The 24,807-nt window shown below is 37.1% G+C and overlaps 1 long non-coding RNA gene across 1 annotated transcript in view; it reads right to left on the bottom strand.

The window, feature by feature from the left end:
• Positions 1–24,807, bottom strand: part of LOC147917207 (uncharacterized) — a 148,974-nt gene that overhangs the window by 112,177 nt on the left and 11,990 nt on the right. Inside the window, exon 2 of the long non-coding RNA XR_015551914.1 lies at positions 2,464–2,600. This is a non-coding gene — a long non-coding RNA (uncharacterized LOC147917207). The remainder of the gene's footprint in view (positions 1–2,463; positions 2,601–24,807) is intronic.

Genomic DNA, 24,807 nt, shown 5'->3' with positions numbered 1-24,807 from the left:
AAAAGATAACTCCTGGATATAATCTAGACTGGTTGAAGGTAAGAGAAAACCCAACTCAGATTGATATAAAAAACAAAAGTATTTTATTGACTCACTTATTTCAAAGTCCAAAGGAAAGGTAAGCTTCAGGTTGGTTTGATTCAATAGTTCAGCCATAGGATCAAGGATCTAATTTCTTTCTCTCTCTCTCAGCTCTGCCTTCTAAGGCGTCAGATTCAGTTTAAGGCTGGTTCTCCCTCATAGTTATGAGAGGCTATCATTGGGTTATAGCCTTCTTCAGCCAAAACACAGGAGTGAGCAAAATGATGACTTCAAAAAGCTCTCCCAGAATAAAGAAGGAGAACTTTTCCAGACATTCTCAGAAAACTTCTCATGTCCCATTGTCCAGATGTGAATAACAAGCCCATTCCTGAACCACTGCCTGGAGCAGAGGAATTCCTCATTGGCTCAGACCTGCTCAAATGAACCAATCACTATAGCATCAGAGAGGGAATCATAAACCCTGGGAAATAACTTTCTATCCATAAACTGCACAGTAAGTATGAGATGGGAAAAGAGAGCAGAATGGTTGTTAGTGAGATGAGCTAACACCCACTGCAGGGAGTCAAGTCCTTAGCTAATGAGGGGCAATGAGTAACACTATGCTAATATTAGCACTTATTATTACATCATTTTTACCTTTGATGACTACTTCTCATTCTTCTTTGAATCATCATTTATTGTTTACACAATTGCCTCTCTATGCTCTCTCATCCACATGCTTGCAAAATCCTTAAGCTTTACCGATCTTTTTACCACTAACGTGGCCCACCCCAAACTCTACCTAGCAGAGAGCATAAGAAGAATATAGCTCCAATAAATGCTGGCTGAATACATGAGCAGACCATAAAAATGGTTCTACCCAGTGACAAAGTCTCTCTCTGGCAGGAATTAGAGATTACACAACGCTCTTATGCCCTTCAGTAAAGAACAATTTAATACATTTTAAAAATATTCTTTCTTATACAAAATAATATTACTAACCCATCATTGATTACACAGGCACAGAAAGTGAGTATGCCTTTGGTATTTTCTAACTGATCAGTAAATGCTTATTCTTTACCACAATTACATGCCATTTATTCTTTTTTAGTATTCTTTCACAACAACTGTTGAAGTGGATGATTCCATTTCCCAGACTAAATAAATGCACTACAAAGACTACCATGAGACACGATTTTTTTGGTCTGTGTATCCTCATAATGAAAGCTAAGAAATCTTCAAGTCAGTGCATTTAACTAAGATCTTCAGTTCTCAAAACCATAAATTATCAAGAAAAACTCCAATATTACATAGTGTGAAGTTATATTTATATAGGAAAAGACTTCTCTAAGATTAATCTTTAAAATGTCCCATATTCCATAAAATATACTTCAATTTTAAACCAACATAAAGAGATATATGCCTTACTCTGCCCTATTTTTTTTTTCAGCAAATAACATCACTTCCAAACAAGTTTATTTTAATGCTTTTGAAAAGTAGGTAATATTAGCAATTCCATAATAATGCAACTGGCAACTGGGTAGCTGTAATTTTTAGATAGATGTGGTAAATGGCTCTATATGTGTGGTTTTTTTAAATTCTTTGTATTTCTTTTAAAGTCTGCAGGATTCCAGAATTTTATTACCTCAAAATTATCTGACTTTTTAAAAATATATTACTAAACTTGAAAATGTCTTTGAGAGAAGAAAAGTATGCGGGAGACTATAAAACATACTGGCAGTCTAAGAGTAAAACCAGGGAAAATGTGCATTCCCTGTCTTTTCACTGAAAGGCTGCAGCAGTACAGAACTTTTCTTCTTGTCTGTAGAGGTCATGCAGTGAATTTTAAGAGTGGAATCTGATGAAAGAGTAAAACAAGAAACGTTTAGAGAATATAAACTAGTCAGACTATCTGAACATCATGAAAAAAGATAGTAATAAATTTTAAAATTACAATTATAGCACATGAGCCCAATCCAGGTAACACTACATATACAAAGCTATATTATACAGTTTACATCTAATAATCCACATGCACAACCAGTTGCATTTTTATTTCACATGCCTCTTAAAACTGCCACTTTGTTTTATCTCAAGCCACGAGATTTTCACCACCCAATACAAAGTAAAGCCTCAGAAAATAACGAAACGACATGAAGGATAGTTACAGCAGTAGACAGTAGTATATCCCCATAGAATTTGATGCTTGATCCAACTCCATGAAGTAGATATTGTTACCTGAGGCCAAGATGTTAAATAATTTTTCTCTATGCTTCTGAGTATTGAGAACCAGGTCCCAAAGCCCCTGACTACATTGTCATGTGAGGTCTCACCAATAAATCTCTTTCCCAAAGCAAAATCCAGCCAAGAAAGTGGGCACCATTGATCTCACACAGCCGACTAAATAGCCAAAAGGCTGTGCAATGTAAGTTATTCTATTACCTCTGTTGGATTTGGGTGATGAGTCACTCGGGTGAAGCTTTTGATGGTTCCTCAGTAATCAGCCTGCTTGATGTAGCAGCCGAAGTTCATTCAAACCCACACTCCCTGCAGCCTCCACTCTGGCTTCTTTGGTGACCCTAAGTATAGAAATAGTTTAGGAAGCAACCAATACAATGGAAAGAGCCCTAACCTCAGTAATGTTTATAAAACAACCTCTTTGAGATGCCTAACATCACTCATTATTTAAAAGAAAAAATAAAGAGGAAAATTAAATGCCTTTTTTGCCCATAAAACTAAAACAATATAAATTTTTTTTAAAAAAAAAGGAAAATTTCTCAGGATAAATTGATGTAATTTTGTTGGATTCAAATTTTAAACATGCATACATTTGAGCCAGCAATTCCATTTCTATAAATGTATCCCTAGAAACGTGTTCAAAGATATATACAGAAGGTACTACAGTGTTGAATAAAGAAATAGCTAAATTTATTACAGTAAATCCATGCAATGGAATGCCATGAAGCCTCTAGAAAGAATGAAGTAAGTCTATATATACTGATATGGAAAATATCCTAATTATATTGCAAAGTGAAGAAAAGCAGTTTGGATAACAATATCTATAATAAGATTCCCAATCAAACACTGTAATTCTCTTTGGAGAAAAAGGTATATATATATATATTTTTTTTTTCCTTGCATACATAGAAATTTCTGGAAGTACTCACAAAATACTGAAAATATGTTGAGTGGGGGAAGGCCCAATGTGAGATACAACAGGACCTTAACTTTCCACTTTATCTTTTTTTTACTTGTTAAGAAATTTTACCATGAGAGGGGCAAGAAAGTCTCTTCTCCCTTATCTTGCTTGAATGAGGGTAACAATGGATGGTATAAATGTCCAGTGTAAAGAACCTGTCAGACACCAGGAACCCAGTGAATGCTGGTTGGTGCTCCTCTTCAAACATGAGCATGCACGCGCGCACACACACACACCCCACTCCCTTCCAACAGCTTCTGAACATTGATATCATTTTATATGCCTCCAATTTTATGATATGTCCCCATTATCATCTAGATATCCTTATTTCAGGGGAGGATTAAAGGAAGGGGCAGGAAGAAGAGTTAATTTGGACATTGTTATCCCCTAATACCCAGCTTAGGCTTTTCAAAAGAGAAAGTTAGAATTTTGTATTTTATTTTCCATTTCTCAAACAGAGGGAAATAAAATCTTCCCAGGTACTACCAGTGACGTAGGAAAATGCTTTCTCTTGCTCCCAACTTCAATCAATCTTGAAATAAAGACTGGGATGGGAACATCTAAAATATACCTCTGCTGTTATTAAAAACCACAAGAATGATGAAACTTCATGCATAATGATGTTGAAATAATACTCAGTGAATTGTGGGGATTCTGACAGGCAGTGAGATTTACGACTCCTCCCCTCCATCCCAAATCACAGAACAAGTAAAAAGCTACCTGCCAGGTGAATGGTCTCCAAAATAGATGTTGGTCTCACACCCCAGCAGTAAAGAAATTTTGAGCAAGCATCCTTAACATATTTTTATTTCTTTACAAATCATATACATCACACCATTGTACTAATATACTATGAAAATTAGCAAATATAGAAATAGAAATTAAAACAGATGAAATTTAAAATATATACAAAATCAAGCTTCTAGGATTTTCGTCCCACACTCACCCAATGGGATACTGTTCCAAATAACTCAAATAGCAACTAACATAGTGTCTCATAAACAATTATAAAATTTACATCCCTAAAATATCACAACTTATTATGCCAATGAAAAAGCTTCAGGACAACTCTTGCTGCTGAAATGCCTCCTTAGATAGCCTAGGGGTATAGAATTAAACTGAGAAAATAAATCATTCTTCTTTCACATAGGGGTGGGGGTTGGATAATCTTTAATGAGTGTTTTCTACATCCCAAGCATTGCTAAAAGCCTTGAAATGTATTTAATTTTCCCAACAACTTTTTATGGTAGATCTTATTATTCCCATTTTACAGCTATAGAAACTGAGGATTAAAGTGGCCCCAGACCAGCTGGTTAGAAACTGGTAAGATATAGTATCAGAATCTAGTTTGACTGATTCCAAAATCTAAACACTTAGTTCTATTTACTGCCTAGAAAAGGAAAACATTAGGGGTTAAAATGTGTAAATGTGGGGCCAGCCCCATGGCTTAGCAGTTAAGTGCGTGTGCTCCGCTACTGGCGGCCCGGGTTCAGATCCTGGCGCGCACCGGCGCACTGCTTGTCAGGCCATGCTGAGGCGGCGTCCCACATACGGCAACTAGAAGGATGTGCAACTATGACATACAACTATCTGCTGGGGCTTTGGGGAGAAAAAGGGAAAGAAAAATGTGTAAATGTGGTTATAGAATGTAAAATCACAAAATATTATATAGTCAAAAAGATGAAAAGCAATGTGAGATTTGGGTCTCCTCTTCCTATCTCTGAACTATAATACACTACTGCTACACGGAGAGATTTTCCTGTAGCTTAAGATGAAATAGAACCCCACTGTATTTTTCACCGAGCGCACTAAACTCTAAGAACTTTGGTAGGAAAGGTTTACAAGAAGTTTTTTCCAAAAATTTTTAAGTTTGTCTCTTTATACCTTCATAATACTTTCTTCTAATTGTAAAGAAAACCTCACATAAATTTTTTTAAAAACTTTAAACTGTGCATACCATTTATGTGACAAATTCTTCTTCAAAGAATGTACTCTGGGGCAGTGGTTCTCAATGGGGGAGAAATTTTGGCTCCTGGGGGACATCTGGCAATGTCTGGAGACAGTTTTGGTTGTCACACTGGGAGTGGGGATACTACTGGCATCTAGTGAGTAGATGCCAGGGATGCTGCTAAGCCGCCTAAAGTCCGCAGGACAGACCTCTACAACAAAAAATTTATCCTTCCCAAAATGTCAAGAGTGCCAAGTTTGAGAAACTGTGCTCTAAGGAAATAATTAGTGATACGTCAAAGATGACTATCCCGGATGTGTTCATCACAGCACTGTTTCTGACAGTTTAATAACATGAGACATTAAATTACAGCACATCCATTCATTGGAACACTGCAGCCATTAAAAATGATGCTGTGGAAGAATATTTAATAACATGAAGAAATGTTCATGATATTTACACGTCCTAAAATAATATGTTTAGTATGATGATAGCATTGTGAAAGTACACATATACTTGTGTATAGGCATGAAAAATATTTGAAAAAGTATCAACCAAAACATTAATACTATTTATTTCTGAAGAGTGGTAGGGAGTTTATATGAAAGAATACTTTATAACCAATGCCATTAGAAATATCTACACCATTATCATCCTAAGGAAAAGCACAGTTGATATAAGCCATCATCTCAAAATCGTTACGAGCTTCTTAAGTATATAAGATTTTGTACCCTGTCTTTTCAGAATGTGTCATTGGAAGAGTTTTATTTCCTGACATCAAGTTCTTTAACGATAGAAAAGAGGAGCAGCAGGTGTTTCTCACCAGGTGCCTTTGTGATGGCAACAGACAGAGTTCACTGTCTGTTGTTCAGAGCCAAAATAGCACCCACTATTCTCATTCCTTCTCTTTAAAAGCCTTCATTGTTATACTATGATTCAAAGGTAGAATTACTCGCTTCCACCCACACCAAATACAGTATGATCATGACACTTTACAAATTCAATAAATGTTTGAAACATCATGAACACTCAATATCTCCATTTCAGAATGTTTTATGAGTAAGAGGCATTATGATATTGTCTGCTATGCAGCTTTATAACATCCATGTTGGAATTCAGAAGAATTGATGTCCCTCCAGAGACACATGCTGATAAATTATCTTTTAATTTAGTGACCGTTAGCCTCACGTGAAGAAGGAAACAAATGGCAACAAGTTCTCACAAATACCACAATGTTTATATCAACAATAAAATTGATTAGAGAAAGTTTGCTCACCAGTATAACTGAACTTCTAATCTGCACTGGAGAGAGAGAGAGAGGGCAAGAAGTAGAGACCATTTGGCCATGTTACCTAATGACATTAGAATAAAATTAGAAATAAAAATTTTTCCAGAATAGTGGAAAGAAAAAATCCCATAAAAGAGAGAGCTCTCCCATACAGAAGAATTCCAAATAATCTGTGTAGATACCGCCCCCTCAAGGAGGCAGAGCTTAACTCCCCAGTCCTGAGTGCGAGCTGTGCTTAGTGACTTGCTTCCAAAGAGTAAGAGTATGGAAGAAGGAAAACTGTAACTTACAATGGAGATCCCGACAAGCACTGCCTCGGCCAGGTGATCAAGGTTAACATTATCAGTGATAAGTTACACTGATAGTATATTCTCTTGGTATAATATAATGAGAATTGCACTTCTCCTCTTTGATCTTCCTTCCACAACAATATGCTAATCGTGAGAAAAAACTTCAAATAAACCCAAATTGAGAGACATTCTATAAAAAAAAACTTGATCTAAAAACTGTTAAGCTCATCATAAAAAAGGAAAGTCTGAGAAACTGTTATAGACCAAAGTAGACTCAGGAGATGTGTAATGTGGTATCCTGGATGGGATCCTGGAACAGAAAAAAGACAGTATGGAAAAACTAGTAAAATTTGAATAAAGCATGGAGATTAGTTAATAATAATGTACTGATGTTGGTTGGTGACAGATGTACCATAGAAATGCAAGACATAAATAATAGGAAAAACTGGGTGAGGGGTACTCTCTGTAATATCTTTGTAATTTTTCTGTAAATCTAAAACTATTCTGAAACTAAAATTTTATTTAAACAATAAACAAATTTAAAAGTACAGCAAAAAATCTGTCCTGTTAGAATTTCTAAAATTAGAGGTAAAAATGAACAATAAAACTGAAATTAAAATGATAGTAAAAGAATAGTATGAACAATTTTATGCCAACAAATTTAACAACAGGGATAAAAGAAACAAATTCCCTGAAAATCACAACTTACCATGACTGAAACAAGATGAAAGAAAATATGAATAGCCCTATTAAATAACTGAATTCATTATTAAACATCATCCCAAACTCTAGGCCCAGATCTTTTCACTGATGCAGTCTGTCACACATTTAAAGAAAAAAATAACACAAATCACACTAATTCTATCATAAAATTAAAAAGGTGAAAGTTTTTAACTTTCTCAACTTGATTCTCAACTTGATTTATGAGGCTGATATAATCTTAATAGCAAAACCAGATAAGATATGACAAAAAGAGAAAAGCACAAATTGATATCCCTCAAAAACATATATACAAATATCTTTTCTTTTTAAATATCAAATTGCTTTCAGCAATACATAAAAAAATAATACATCATTAACAAGCAGAGTTATCCAAGGTATGCAAGGTTGGTTTAAAATTTGAAAATCAATAAATATAATTTACCATGCTCAAACGTAAAAGGAAAATTCATTTGATAATCTCAATAGATAAAGAATAAGCATTTGACACAATATAACATCCAGTCATGATTAAAACTCTCAACCAACTATGAAGAGAAGAAAACTTCTTTCATCTGAGACAATTTACAAAAACCAACAACTGACATCATACTTAATTGTGAAATATTGAGCACTTTCTCACTAAATCAGGAATAAGACAAAAATGCCAATTCTCACTACTTCTAATCAATTAGAGGTCCTAGCTATTGCAATAAGGCAAGTAAAAGACATAAAATGCATACTGAAAGGAAGAAATGAAACTGGCTCTATTTGCAGATGACATAATTGTTAACGTAGAAAATTCTAAGAAATGTATAAAATAGCTACTAAACTAAAAAGTAAATTTGGAAAATTTGCAGAGTACAAGGATCATATACAAAAATGATTTGCAAAATTTTTATATAGTGGCACTCAACAATTAAAAATGATTTTTAGGGGCCAGCCTGGTGGCATAGCAGTTAAGTTCACTTGTTCTGCTTTGGCGGCCCAGGGTTCACCAGTTCAGATCCTGGGTGCGGACCTACTCACCGCTCATCAAGCCATGCTGAGGTGGTGTCCCACATAGAAGAACTAGAAGGACCTACAACTAGGATATACAACAATGTACTGGAGTTTTGGGGAGAAAAAAGAAAAAGAGGAAGATTGGCAACAGATGTTAGCTCAAGGCCAATCTTCCTCAAAAAAAAAAAATGATTTTTAAACTTCCATTTACAATAGCATCAAAAATAAATTAGGAATTAGAAAATAAGTAGAAATGATTTGAACAAAAGAACATTAAAATCTTCAGGCTAAAAACTACAAAACATTGCTGAAGGAATTTTTTAAAAACAAAAAGATGGAGATATATATATATAATTGGATTGAGATGGAGATGGAGAGATATATATATACTGGAAATATATATATATAACATTTCCCCAAATTGATCTATAGGTTTAATGCAGTCCCTGTGGGCTTTTTTGTAGAAATTGGCAAGGCAATATAATTTATACGGAAATACAATAACCTAGAATAACCAAAGTGATTTTAAAATGAAAAGAACAAAGTTAGGGGGCTGGCTCAGTGGCATAGTGGTTAAGTTCATGTGCTCTGCTTCAGTGGCCCAGAGTTCACGGATTCGGATCCTTGGCACAGATCTACACACCACTCATCAAGCCATGCTGTGGCGGCATCCCACATACAAAATAGAGGAAGATTGGCAACAGATGTTAGCTCAGGGTCAATCTTCCTCACCAAAAAGAACAACAACAACAGCAAAGTTAGAAGACTTTGACTACCCAATTTCGAAACTTACTACAAAGCCAAGTAATCAAACTAGAGTAGTACTAGCATAACTTTCATGCTTATTTGTTACTCAACAAAGGCACCAAAACAATCCAATGGAGAATTGAAAATCTTTTCAACAAATGGTGATGGTACAACTGGCTGTTCATGTGGAAAAAAATTAACCATGATCCCTACCTAATTAACCATGATCCCTACCTAACACCATACACAAAAATTAATTCAAGGTGGATCACAGACCTAAAGTAAAAGCTAAAACCATGAAGCTTTTAGAGGAAACATAGGAGAATATCTTCATGACTTTGGGTAGGCAAATGTTTATTGGGCAAGACACAGAAAGTAATAAGCATTAAAATTTGATAAGTTAAACTTCAACAAAATTTTTAACTTTTGTTCATCAAAAGATACTACTTAAAAAATGAGTAGGCAAGGCAGAATGATTTGCAAAACATATCTAACAAAGGACTGGTATCCAGATTATATAAAGAACAGCTACTACTCAATAATAAAAAACAAATAACCCAATTAGAAACAGGGCAAAAGTTCTGAACAGAAACTTCACAAAGGAAGATTTACAAATGGCCTATTAACACATGAGAAGAAAATAGTAAAAACTGGAAATAGCCTAGGTGTCCATCAATAAGAGATTAGATAAACAAACTGAGGTATAGTCATATAATAGAATACTATTCAGCAATAAAAATGAATAAATTACCAAAACATGCAACAACATGGATCAAGCTCAAAAACATAATGCTCTGTGAAAGAAACCTTATACATAGGAATACCTATTTGATTTGATTCATATGAAATTCTAGAAAACACAAAACTAATCCATGATGAAAAAATCAGAACAGTGGTTGCCCCTGGACGTGTGGGGCAGGGCATGTGAGAACTTTCTGGGATCATGGTAATGTTCTATATCTTGATAGGGGTTTGGATTACACAGGAATATGAATTTGTCAAAATTCAGCAAATGTACACTTAAGATCTGTGTATTTCATTGTATGTAATTTTTAAATCAAACAAAAAAACCTGTAAGTGAATATTAAACTCTAGTTAAGATATGCATGATGAAGTATGAGGGAGGAAATATACTGAAATCTGCAATTTGCTTTGAAATGTATCCAAAAGAATGTAATGACAATACATAGATAAAGCAATGAGTAGGTGAATAGATAAGTGGTAAACAGTAGAATAAAAGGGTAATGATAGAATCCAGGTGGTGGCTGTATGGGTCTTCCCGGTAAAATTGTTTCAAAATTGCTGAATGTTCATAATAAAATACTAAAAAAGCTGAAATTAAGGACAATTTAGAATTAAACCATTCTAAATATCAAAAACTGTAGGATAAGGTTAAATTTATGGTAATAATAGTTTGAGGAGACGATGGAGTCAAAGAACTGTTATACTGGGAGAAAGGACTTGAGAAACTGGAGAGCAGTTGTACTTGAGATAACAGGTTGTGTTCAAGGTCAAAGGTTGACATTTGAGATTACAGACGAGGTGCCACTTTTTAAGTGGTTCTGAGTGTGTCCATGGAACTGAAAGGCTGGTGTAGTAAAGGAAAAAATCATTAATAATAAGTTTCAGGAATGAAGAAGCCAGATGTTGAAGGGTGGCAACTGGATTTTCCAAGAATCACGATAAGCACTAAAGTCACAAGGAAGACTATGTGATGTGGTAGGGACATCTTGGGTAACAGGATTATATAATTCCAGAAGGAGCAGAGTTTCTTCAAGAAAGAGAGAGTCCCGGTCTAGAAGAGACAATAGAGAACAAGAATACCGACCCTAGCCTCTGCTCTTGAGGTACATGAGGCATGAAGGAAGAAAAAAATACAGCCTGTTTAAGAGAGTTGAACCCATTGAAGACACCTAAGTTTCAGTTACGATAAGAAGTGAACATGATGCCAATTGGAGAGCAGAGACAGGGCAGTTTACTGATCAACACTGCAGGTCCCAGAGGACACAGTGGAGGCTTTGGGAGTCCAGGAAAATATCAAATATGTACAAAAGTAGAAAAAATAGAATAATGAATCTCAATGTACCCATCAGCCAGCTTCAGTAACTACTAACTCATGGCTAATTTTGTTTCATCTCTATCCCCTGCCCACTCCCCTCAGCCTAGATGATTTTGAAGCAAATCTCAGACATTGATGATTTCATCTGTAAATATTCAGAATGTATCACTAAAAGGTAGTATCTCTTTTAAAAACAGCCACTATATCATCATCATACTTTCAGTATTCATATCTCAGTTTTCATATTTCCTAGTCATAATTTTTTTAGTTTGTTTGCTTAAACTGGAATCCAAATGAGACACATACATTGCTATTGCTTGATATGTCTTTTCTGTTTTTTTTAATGCATGTTTCCCTTCTCTTTCTTTTTGGTGAGGAAGATAGGCCCTGAGCTAACATCTGTTGCCTATCTTTCTCTTTTGCCTCAGGAAGACTGTTCCTGAGCTAACATCTGTGCCAATCTTCCTCTATTTCGTATGTGGGATGCCACCACAGCATGGCTTGATGAAAGGTGTGTATGTCCGTATCCGGGATCCGAACACGCGAACACCAGGCTGCCAAAGTGGAGCGCGCAAACTTAACCACTACGCCACCAGGCCAGTCCCTGTTTCCCTTCTCTTTTTATCTCTCTCTTTTTGCCAGTAACTTTTTTGTTGAAGAAACTGTCTTTTGCCCTGTGGTTTGCCTACAGTCTGGATTTTGTTGATTATATCCTGCAGTACCATTTAATATCTTTCTTTGTACTCCTCCTTTGTTGAAAATTGGCAGTCAGATCCAGAAGCTTCATAAGATTCAGGGTCCATTATTTGATAAGACAACTTACTTCACAGGTGACACTGTATACTTCCATCAAGATCTGATTCTCTGAATTTTGTGATAGAACAGCCACTGACAATCATTGCCTAGATCAACTAATTCATTAGGGATGAAAAATGGTGATTTTCTATCATCAAAAAAATTGTCAGAGAATATTCTGTACAGCCTCATACCAATAAATCAACAACATTAAATAGAATGGACTGTTCTCTTTGAATATGTATTATAAAAACTGAGCCTTAAATCAGTAAGAGGGGCTGGCCTCGTGGCATAGTGGTTAAGTGCGAGCACTCCACTGCTGGCGGCCCGGGTTCGGATCCCGGGCGCGCACCGACACATCGCTTGTCAGGCGATGCTGTGGTGGCGTCCCACATAATGTGCAGGAAGATGGGCACGGATGTTAGCTCAGGGCCAGTCTTCCTCAGCAAAAAGAGGAGGATTGGCATGGATGTTAGCTCAGGGCTGATCTTCCTCGCAAAAAAAATAAATAAATAAATAAATAAATAAATAAATAAATAAGAAACTTTAATAGACTAATTACCATACAAGAAATTGAAAAGGTAATTAATGAAACACCTTGTTATAGGGACACATTTTCCCAAACCTTCAGAGAACACAGAGAACACAGGAGTACAAAGAAAGATATTAAATGGTACTGCAGGATATAATCAACAAAATCCAGACTGTAGGCAAACCACAGGGCAAAAGACAGTTTCTTCAACAAAAAAGTTACTGGCAAAAAGAGAGAGATAAAAAGAGAAGGGAAACAGGGACTGGCCTGGTGGCGTAGTGGTTAAGTTTGCGCGCTCCACTTTGGCAGCCTGGTGTTCGCGTGTTCGGATCCCGGATACGGACATACACACCTTTCATCAATTCTTTTCTTTTTTTTTTTTTATTTCAATTGACTTTATTTTTTTATTTATTTATTTTTTTTAATTTTTTATTTTTTTAATTTTTTTTTTAATTTTTTGTTTATTGCAGTAACATTGGTTTATAACATTGTAAAAGTTTCAGGTGTACATCATTGTACTTCTATTTCTGCATAGATTACATCATGTTCACCACCAAAATACTAATTACAACACATCACCACACACATGTACCGAATTATCCCTTTCACCCTCCTCCCTCCCCCCTTCCCCTCTGGTAACCACCAATCCAATCTCTGTCCCTATGTGTTTGTTTATTGTTGTTATTATCTACTACTTAATGAAGGAAATCATACAGTATTTGACCTTCTCCCTCTGACTTATTTCACTTTGCATCATACCCTCAATGTCCATCCATGTTGTCACAAATGGCTGGATTTCATCGTCTCTTATGGCTGAGTAGTATTCCATTGTGTATATAGACCACATCTTCTTTATCCATTCGTCCCTTGATGGGCACTTAGGTTGCTTCCAAGTCTTGGCTATTGTGAATAACGCTGCAATGAACACAGGGGTGCATGTACCTTTGCAAATTGGTGTTTTCAAGTTCTTTGGATAAATACCCAGCAGTGGAATAGCTGGATCATATGGTAGTTCTATCCTTGATGTTTTGAGGAATCTCCATACTGTTTTCCATAGTGGCTGCACCAGTTTGCACTCCCACCAGCAGTGTATGAGAGTTCCCTTTTCTCCACATCCTCTCCAACACATATTGTTTCCTGTCTTGTTAATTATAGCCATTCTGACAGGCGTGAGGTGATATCTCATTGTAGTTTTGATTTGCATTTCCCTGATAGTTAGTGATTTTGAACATCTTTTCATGTGTCTGTTGGCCATCTGTATATCTTCTTTGGAGAAATGTCTCTTCAGGTCTTTTGCCCATTTTTTAATTGGGTTGGTAGTTTTTTTGTTGTTGAGATGCATGAGTTCTTTATATATTTTGGAGATTAAGCCCTTATCAGATGTATGGTTTGCAAATATCTTCTCCCAATTGTTAGGTTGTCTTTTCGTTTTGTTGATGGTTTCCTTTGCTGTGCAGAAGCTTTTTAGTTTGATGTAGTCCCATTTGTTTATTTTTTCTATTGTTTCTCTTGCCCGGTCAGATGTGGTGTTTGAAAAGATGTTGCTAAGACCGATGTCGAAGAGCGTACTGCCTATGTTTTCTTCTAGAAGTTTCATAGTTTCAGGTCTTAGATTCAAGTCTTTAATCCATTTGGAGTTAATTTTTGTGTATGGTGTAAGGTAAGGGTCTACTTTCATTTTTTTGCATGTGGCTATCCAGTTTTCCCAACACCATTTGTTGAAGAGACTTTCTTTTCCCCATTGTATGTTCTTGGCTCCTTTGTCAAAGACTAGCTGTCCATAGATGTGTGGGTTTATTTCTGGGCTTTCGATTCTATTCCATTGATCTGTGTGTCTGTTTTTGTGCCAGTACCATGCTGTTTTGGTTTATATAGCTTTGTAGTATATTTTGAAATCAGGGAGTGTGATACCTCCAGCTTTGTTCTTTTTTCTCAGGATTCCTTTAGCTATTCGGGGTCTTTTGTTGTTCCATGTAAATTTTAGGATTCTTTGTTCTATTTCTGTGAAAAATGTTGTTGGAACTTTGATAGGGATTGCATTGAATCTATAGATGGCTTTAGGAAGTATGGACATCTTAACTATGTTAATTCTTCCAATCCAAGAGCACGGAATATCTTTCCATTTCTTTGTGTCTTCTTCAATTTCTTTCAGAAATGTTTTATAGTTTTCGGTGTACAGATCTTTCACCTCTTTGGTTAAGTTTATTCCTAGGTATTTTATTCTTTTTGTTGCAATTGTAAACGGGATGGTATTCTTAATTTCTCTTTCTGCTACTTCATTGTTAGTGTACAGAAATGCAACTGATTTTTGTATGTTGATTTTATATCCTGCAACTTTACCATATTCGTTTATTACTTCTAAAAGTTTTCTGGTGGATTCTTTAGGGTTTTCTATATATAAAATCATGTCATCTGCAAATAGTGACAGTTTCACTTCTTCCTTTCCAATTTGGATCCCTTTTATTTCTTTCTCTTGCATGATTGCTCTGGCTAGGACTTCCAATACTATGTTAAATAGGAGTGGTGACAGTGGGCATCCTTGTCTGGTTCCTGTTCTTAGAGGGATAGCTTTCAGTTTTTCACCATTGAGGATGATATTAGCTGTGGGTTTCTCATATATGGTCTTTATTATGTTGAGGTACTTTCCTTCTATCCCCATTTTATTCAGAGTTTTTATCATAAATGGATGCTGGATCTTGTCAAATGCTTTCTCTGCATCTATTGAGATGATCATGTGATTTTTGTTCTTCATTTTATTAATGTGGTGTATTACGTTGATTGATTTGCGAATGTTAAACCATCCCTGCATACCTGGAATAAATCCCACTTGATCATGGTGTATAATCTTTTTAACGTATTGTTGTATGCGATTTGCTAGTATTTTGTTGAGGATTTTTGCATCGATGTTCATCAGTGATATTGGCCTGTAATTTTCTTGTGTTGTGTTGTCCTTGTCTGGTTTTGGTATCAGGGTAATGTCAGCTTCGTAGAATGAGTTAGGGAGCTTCCCCCCCTCCTCAATTTTTTGGAAGAGTTTGAGAAGGATAGGTATTAAGTCTTCTTTGAATGTTTGGTAGAATTCACCAGGGAAGCCGTCTGGTCCTGGACTTTTATTTTTGGGGAGGTTTTTGATTACTGTTTCAATCTCCTTACTGGTGATTGGTCTATTCAAATTCTCTACTTCTTCTTGATCCAGTTTTGGAAGGTTGTATGATTCTAAGAATTTATCCATTTCTTCCAGATTGTCGAATTGGTTGGCATATAGCTTTTCATAGTATTCTCTTATAATCTTTTGTATTTCTGAGGTGTCTGCTGTAACCTCTCCTCTTTCATTTCTGATTTTACTTATTTGTGCCTTCTCTCTTTTTTTCTTGGTGAGTCTAGCTAAAGGTTTGTCTATTTTGTTGATCTTTTCAAAGAACCAGCTCTTGGTTTTATTAATTTTTCTATTGTTTTTTGGTCTCTATTTCATTTATTTCTGCTCTGATTTTTATTATTTCCCTTCTTCTACTGATTTTGGGCTTTGTTTGTTCTTCTTTTTCTAGTTCCTTTAGGTGCATTGTTAGATTGTTTATTTGAGATTTTTCTTGTTTGTTGAGATAGGCCTGTATCGCTATAAACTTCCCTCTTAGAACCGCTTTTGCTGTATCCCATAAATTCTGGCATGTCGTATTTTCATTTTCATTTGTCTCCAGGTATTTTTTGATTTCTTCTTTGATTTCTTCGTTAACCCAGTCGTTGTTCAGTAGCATTTTGTTTAATCTCCATGTATTTGTGGCTTTTCTGATTTACTTCCTATACTTGATTTCTAGTTTCATACCGTTGTGGTCAGAAAAGATGCTTGGTATTATTTCAATCTTCTTAAATTTATGGAGACTTGTTTTGTGGCCTAATATGTGATCAATCCTGGAGAATGTTCCATGTGCGTTTGAAAAGAACATGTATTCTTCGGTTTTTGGATAGAATGCTCTGTATATATCTACTAGGTCCATCTGTTCTAGTGTGTCGTTTAAGGCCAATGTTTCCTTATTGATCTTCTGTTTGGATGATCTATCCGTTGGTGTAAGTGGAGTGTTAAAGTCCCCTACTATTATTGTGTTACTGTCTATTTCTCTTTTTATGTCTGTTAATAATTGCTTTATATATTTAGGTGCACCTACATTGGGTGCGTAGATATTTACAAGTGTTATATCCTCTTGTTGGATTGTTCCCTTGATCATTATGTAATGCCCTTCTTTGTCTCTTTTTACAGTTTTTGTTTTAAAGTCTATTTTGTCTGATATGAGTACTGCTACCCCAGCTTTCTTTTCATTGCCATTTATGTGGAGTATCTTTTTCCATCGCTTCACTTTCAGTTTGTGAGTGTCTTTAGGTCTGAAGTGTGTCTCTTGTATGCAGCATATATATGGGTCTTGTTTTTTTATCCAGTCACCCACCCTATGCCTTTTAATTGGAGCATTTAGTCCATTGACGTTTAAAGTAGCTATTGATAAGTATGTACTTACTGCCATTTTTTAACTTTTTTTTTTTCTCAGTGTTTTAGTAGTCCTTCTCTGTTCCTTACTTCTTCTATACAGAATTGATGGTCACTTTAGTTTGACCTCTGTCTGAAAGCTGTACTCTTTAACTCCCCTCCTCCCTCCTTTTATGTTTTTGATATCATATCTAACCTCATTTTTGTGCATTTATATCCATTTCCCTCTTATCATGGAAATAGATAATTTTTCCTATTTGTGGTCTTCTCTTTTCCCCTTAAATCAGTCCCTTTAACATTTCTTGTAGCACTGGTTTCTTGGTGACAAACTCCTTTAATTTTTGCTTATCTGGGAAAATTTTGATCTCTCCTTCCATTTTGAATGATAACCTTGCTGGGTAGAGTATTCTTGGCTGTAAGTTTTTTCCTTTTAGCACTTTAAATATATCGTGCCATTCTCTTCTAGCCTGTAAGGTTTCTGCTGAGAAGTCAGCTGATAGCCTTATGGGGTTTCCTTTGTATGTAACTTGACATTCTCTTGTGGCTTTTAGGATTCTCTCTTTATCTTTAATTCTGGACATTTTGATTATGATGTGTCTTGGTATGGGCCTCTTTGGGTTTATCTTGTTTGGGGCTCTCTGTGCTTCCTGTACCTGGATGTCTGTTTCCTTCCTTAGGTTAGGGAAGTTTTCATCTATTATTTCTTGAAATAGATTCTCTGCCTCCTTGTCTCGCTCTTCTCCTTCCGGGACACCTATAACATGGATGTTAGTGCGCTTGATGTTGTCCCAGAGGTCCCTTAGACTGTCCTCACTCTTTTTAATTCTTTTCTCTTTTACCTGTTCACCTTGGGTAATTTCTTCTAGTCTTTCTTCCAGCTCACAGATCCGTTCTTCTGTATCCTCTACTCTGCTTTTGAGTCCCTCTAATGAATTTTTCATTTCCAGTATTGTATTCTTCATTTCTGATTGGTTCTTTTTTATATCTTCCATTTCTTTGTTGACATTCTCACTGAGTTCATCTATTCTTCTCCCCAGATCAGTGAGCATCCTTAACACTCTTAGTTTGAACTCTCTGTCAGGTAGGTTGCTCATTTCTGTTTCCCTTAGTTCCTTTTCTGGGGTTTTGTCCTGTTCCCTTACTTGGAATGTATTCTTTTGCCTCCTCATTTTGCCTCGTTCCCTGTGCTTATGTCTACGTGTTAGGTAGGTCAGCTACGTCTCCTGCTCTTGGATAGGTGACCTTATGTAAGTGATGCCTTAGGAGGCTTCCAGTGTGCTTCCCTCAGTTCTCAATGTTCCAGGGGTGGCCCCTATGTGGGCTACGTGTGTCCTTCTATTGTGGCCTGTTAGCTCTCCCTATAGTCACCCAGGGAGGCTGAGTTATGCTCCTGGCCAGCTGTTGTAATGCTTAGCTGCTTGTAGTTGTTGTGGGCCCTTCAGTCTCTTTATCAGCTGTGGGGAGCCCCAGCACAGTTGGCTGCAAGTTCTAATACCACATTTGTGTTGCAGTATTTCTTTTAAGTGAGTAGGCCCCCACCGTGGCAGGTTGTTAGGCTCAGGGCCTTACAATTGCTGTAAGCCTCTAGCCTATTAGGTCTCTTGTCAGCTCTCTGAGGATTGCAGCTGGGTGGGGCTGGCCTCAGGCACAGGAGCACCCAATTGTTTCAGGCTTTGGAAGGTGGGGCAAACCTCCTATGTGGGTCTTTGAGAAGCACAAGTCTTCTGCAGCTGACAAGCCCTGTTGCCCACAGGTCCACACACACAGTCAACACAGTCCTGCCCCGTGTGAGCGCCCCGACCTCCCCAAGCGGACCCAGTCTCTCCACAGCGGGAGTCCCACACACTCCGCCACCGCCCCACACTCTCCACCCGCTCCTTGTGCACACCCTGCCCTGCTCAAGTCGGCTCAGTTGCCAGGCTGCAGAGAATCCAGTCACCAATCTATGCAGGCCCACAAGTTGCCTGAGGGCTTTTTGTTGGGTGGCGCCAGTCTCTAGGGTGGGCTGCCTGCCCTGGCTGAGCTGGATTAAATTGGTGCTCTAGCGGGTGGAGCAGACCCTGGGCTAGCAGGCCTCAGGGAGAACTCCAATGGCGTCTGTGTCAGCACGCTCACACCAGGCCACAACAATGGCCGCCGCCAATGTCCCAGTCCCTGGAGAGGTCTCACCCCTCACCGAGATGCACTCAGGGCCTATTAGGTGAGTCTCTTGTCACCAAAGCACTGCACACCTTTCTTTCTGGTGATTTTAGGATGCTTTCTGGAACGGGTGAGCTTGTGCGCAGGCCCTTTAAGAGCCAGTTTTAGTTTCTTTGTGAACCGGGTTTTCTGGGGGTGCTACCCAATGCTTTAGTAGCAGGCACAGTCAGATATTATGCCGCTGGTCTCGATTGTGCTGGGTCCACAAAATGCCCACAGCAGGGGCGCTCCCCGGCTCAGGGCCCTGCGCCTCCAGGGAGGCTGCGGACCTGTGAGCTGCTCCCGGCGGCCGTGAAGCTGGCGGCTTGTGAAGGCGGCGTTTTTCCTCTCCAGAAGGGAGTCTCTGCTTCTTCCACCTCAGTTAGGATTGTCCGTTGTTGCAGGAGTTCCTCTTATCCAGTTTTCAGTTCTGTCTCACAGGTAATTTTTCCACGAGTAGTTGTAAATTGGCTGTGTCCACGGGAGGAGGTGAGTTCAGAGTCTGCCTACGCCACCATCTTGACTCCGCCCTCATAATCCTTTTCTTATAAACAGTTTCAGACCACAGAAAAAGACGAAAAACTTCACAGTTCATCTTATGAAGTAATAATCATTTTGCTATGAAACCCAATAAAAGTGTAATAAAAAGAAAACTATAAACTAGTTTCATTGTGAGGATTAAAAATATCATTAGTAAAATATCCAGCAATATATTAAAATAATTTAAAATAATAACCAATTGGGATAGATCCAGAAATGCAGAGGCGTTTGAACATTAGAAAACTATCTATATAAAAAAACAGATGGATGTTCTCTCTCACTTCAATTATTTAACATTGTTCTAGAGATTCTAGCTAGTGCAAATAAAATGTAAAATTTTTTAATACACTCATGTGTTACTTAATGACAGGGATACGTTTCGAGAAATGCGTTGTTAGGCAATTTCGTCATTGTGAAAACATCATAGAGTGTACTTACGCAAACTGAGATGGTATAGCCTACTACACACCTGGGCTGCATGGTACAGCCTATTGCTCCTAGGTTACAAACCCGTACAGCATGTTACTGTACTGAATACTGTAGGCAACTGTAATACAATGGTAAGTATTTGTGTATCTAACACACATCTAAACATAAAAAAAGATACAGTAAAAATATAATATAAAAGACAAAAATGGTACACCTGTATAGAGCACTTACCATGAATGGAGCTTGCAGGACTAGAAGTTGCTCTGGGTGAGTCAGTGAGTGAGTGGCGAGTGAATGTGAAGGCCTAGGACATTACTGTACAGAACTGTAGACTTTATGAACACTGTATACTTAGGCTACACTAAATTTATAAAATAATATTTTTCTTCAGTAATAAATTAACCTTAGCTTACTGTAACTTTTTTACTTTATAAACTTTTTAATTTTTTTAACTTTTTGACTCTTTTGTAATACAGCTTAAAACACAAACACATTGTACAGCTACACAAAAATATTTTCTTTTCTTATTTTCTTATTCTATAAGCTTTTTTCTATTTTAAAAAATTTTTTAATTCTTTTAATTTTTAAATGTTTTTGCTAAAAACTAAGCCACAAACACACACATTCACCTAGGCCTACACAGGGTCAGGATCATCACCATCACTGTCTTCCACCTCCACATCTTGTCCCACTGGAGGATCTTCAGGGGCAATAATACACATGGAGCTGTCATCTCCTATGATAACAATGCCTTCTTCTGGAATATCTCCTGAAGGACCTGCCTGATGCTCTTCTTGAGGAGCTGTCACTCTTTTCAGAAATATGTCCATGGTAGTTTGATTGGTTTGTCTCTTTTTTTCTCATAGGTTTGCTCGTAAGCAGATAATGCACCATGAACATCCCTCTCTATTAATGAAAACCTTTCTGTGTTGGGGTCCATATTTTCAAACTTTTTAAAAAGCTTGCTGAGGTCTGCAAAAGCTTCTGCTAAACCTTCACTGTGATTTTTCCGGGGGGTTCTTCTTTTTCTTCTTTGTAGTTTCCTCCTCTCTTGCCTCTTCTTCAGCTATGCATTCCTGTTCCAGTTCCAACAACTCCTCATTAGTCAGTTCTTCAGGAACCATCTCTATGAGTTCCTCAATGTCATCCTCATCTACAGCCAGGTTAAAGTTGTTTGCCATCTCAACCACAGCCTTGCTGATTTTTGCAACCTCCTCATCCTTGGCAAATCCTTTGAAGTCATGGATGAAGCTCTTGAGGGTCTTCTTCCAAATGCCATTCATACAGTCCTTGGTGACACCACCCCGAGCCCAAGCAAGGTTCTTGATGCAGTCATAGATGTAATCTTTCCAGAACTGCATCAGTGTCTTTTCAATGTCTTCCTCAGTTGCAGCAATAGCCTGGGCAAAGGTCCTCCTCAGGTTGTAGATCTTAAAAGCTGCTATAACTCCTTGATCCATTGATTGGATCAAAGAGGTGATGTTTGGAGGGAGAAACATTGCTTTGATATTGGGATTAAGATCACCAATAAAAGAAGGATATCTGGGAGCATTACCAACAATAAGCAAAACCTTAAAATGTATGCTTTTCTCCAAACAGTGCTTCTCCATTTCATGGGCATAACAATTCAGGAGGGCATCCTGGAAGAGGGGCTGGGTCATCCATGACTTCTTATTGCTCCTGTAGTACACTGGCAGTGTGTGTGCTTATTGATATGCTCGAAGGCCCTGGGTTTCTCATGGTGCCAGATCACAAAGGGTTTCAATTTGTAGCCTGGAACATTGCTCCCAAACTAGACTGTTATCCTGTCCTTAAAAGCCTTGAAACCTGGCAATGACTTGGCCTCTTTATAGATGAAAGTCCTTTCAGGCATTCATTTCCTGAATAGGAAGGTTTCATCCATATTGAATATTCGCTCTGGCAAGTAATATTCCTCCACAATCAGCTTATTTAGAGTTTCCAAAAATTCTTCAGCTGCCTTCACATCAGCACTCCCAGACTAATCAGTTACTTTCACATTATGTAACAAATAATGACTCTTGAATCGTTTAAACCACGTAGAGCTACTAACAAATTCAACATTGTAATCAGGTCCAGGCTTTTCTTTCAATATCACAAAATTTTTTGCTTTGGCCATGATCATCATGGTGCTAAGAGGGATATGCTTCTGTGTTTGGTCTTCAATCCAGGTCATTAGCAGTTTCTCCATGTCTGATATAGGCTCTTCCCAAATTTCTGTTAGTCTGGTTGCCTTCAGTGAAGCAGAAACTTGACTAGCTTCTATCACTTTGTTCTTGCTCTTCAAGATCGTAGCTATGGTGGAATGGGACATGCCTGACTAGCGAGTAATAACCATCACTGATTTTCCACCTTCATAGTCCTTAATCACTCTTAATTTCATTTCCAGGTCAATCACTAAACATGCCCTCTTACTGGCAACATTAGCTCTGAATTTTGTATGCTTAGGGACCATGATGAACAAAACAACATGAGATTAAATCAAGCACAAGAGAAAATGATGCAATCAAGAAACGTAGTAAACACAAGATATATGAGGCTGCTGCCAGTATAACATGGTATACTATTTCACAGTAAATTTTTTTTAATAAGTAGAAAGAGTATACTCTAAAATAACAATAAAAAGTATAGTATAGTAAATACATAAACCAGTAACATAGTGATTTATTATCATTATCAAGTATTATGTACTGCACATAATTGTATGTGCTATACTTTTATATGACTGGAGCACAGTAGGTTTGTTTACACCAGCATCACCACAAACACGTGAGTAATGCACTGTGCTATGACATTATGACTGCTACAATGTCATTAGGCAATAAGAATTTTTCAGCTCCATTATAATCTTATGGGACCACCATTGCATATGGAATCCGTCACCGACCAAAATGTCATTATGTGGCACTTAAAGATGATATGAGGGCTGGCCCTGTGGCGTAGTGGTTAAGTGCCCATGCTCTGCCGCTGGCAGCCCGGGTTCAGAACCCGGGCATGCATCGACACACTGCTTGTCAAGCCATGCTGTGGTGGCGTCCCACATAAAGTGGAGGAAGATGGGCCCGGATGTTAGCTCAGGGCCAGTCTTCCTCAGCAAAAAGAGGAGGATTGGCATGGATGTTAGCTCAGGGCTGATCTTCCTCACAAAAAAAATAATAATGAAAAATAAAATAAAAATAAAGATGATATGATTGTATACCAGAAAAATCCAAGATTTCAATTGAAAAATTATTACCAAAAAAATAAAATACAAATAAGTAGGCTAGGATAAAATTTATATAAAAAAATTGATGGCTTTCATATTTGCAAATAATAACCACTTAGAAAGAATAATGGGATAAAATACTGTAAAATCAATAGCAATAAAAGTATAAAATATCTAAGAATAAACATTATAAGAAATTCACAAGATCTAAAAAAGAAAAGTTTTAAATGCTCATAAGGGATCTAAAAAGATGAACAAATAAAAGCACACCATGTTCTTAGATAAGAAGATTAAACATCAGAGAAATGTTATTTCTCCTTAACTTAATCTATAAATGTAAGGTAATCTTAACTCCAAAATTTATATGGAACATCAAACAAGTAAGAATAGTCAGGGAAAAAATCTAAGGAAAAGAAAAAATCAGAGTATTAAAAGGGATTGGCCCAAAGAGGCATTACAGCATTGAATAAAGCCACAATAACTGAAGCAATGTGATAGCAGCACTTGAACAGATTATCAAGGGATTAGAATAGAAAGTGCAAAAATGGACCCAAATACATACAAAAATTTAGCATACGTTAAAGAGCATCTTAAATCATTAAGAAAAAGATGTCTTCTGCAATAAGGACAAGTGGCTAGCCCTTGGGAAACTGGATCCATCTTACACCTAAATAAATTCCAGAAAACATGAAGGATTTTATGAAACATAACAGTGTTAGAGGAAACCATTTGCAAATCCTTTTAGAAGCTCCAACTGGGGAAGATATGTATAACTATGACACACATCTAAAAGAAAAACTTGATAAGAGAGAAACTAGGCAAAGATATTTACAACTAATATTATAAATAATGCCTAAATGTTTTTCAAATATGTAAAGTATAGGAAAAGTCCGGCCATAGCACGCGAGTGCCTCTTCTGTAACACCTTTGTCAAAACAATATGCTAATGTTTTTGCCATGTTGATAGGCAAAAAATACTACTTCCGTATAATTTAAGTTCATGCTATGTATTTTTAATTTAAACTCTGTATTCACTTCAAGAAAAAAAGACTACTTTCTGTATTTTCTCTTGCAGGTGTATATAAAGCTTTGATTACAGTGGAAAGACCCCCAAAATTGGAGTCGAACTGAGCTGGGTCCAAAATTCAGGTCTGCTTCTTCTTCAATATGTGTCTGTCTGCATAATTTACTTAATGTTACCAAGCTAGAGCATCTCCATCTGTAAAAAATGCTAGTAATATCTCCTTCACAGGGTTCTTATTAGAAAGAACATGAGAAAACATTTGTGAAGTTCTGGGCACAGAGTAGGGATCAGACAGATATTACCTTTTTATCTATCTCCTTTTCTTGCCCTCACACCTGGAGTGTGGGCAGTTACATTTC

This window comes from Ceratotherium simum, chromosome 4 (assembly GCF_057802395.1).
Source record: "Ceratotherium simum simum isolate JZ-2026a chromosome 4, ASM5780239v1, whole genome shotgun sequence".
NCBI classification, from domain to species: Eukaryota; Metazoa; Chordata; class Mammalia; order Perissodactyla; family Rhinocerotidae; genus Ceratotherium; species Ceratotherium simum.
The sequence above is the reverse complement of the archived record's forward strand: the minus strand, read 5'-3'. Positions and strand labels throughout refer to the sequence as shown.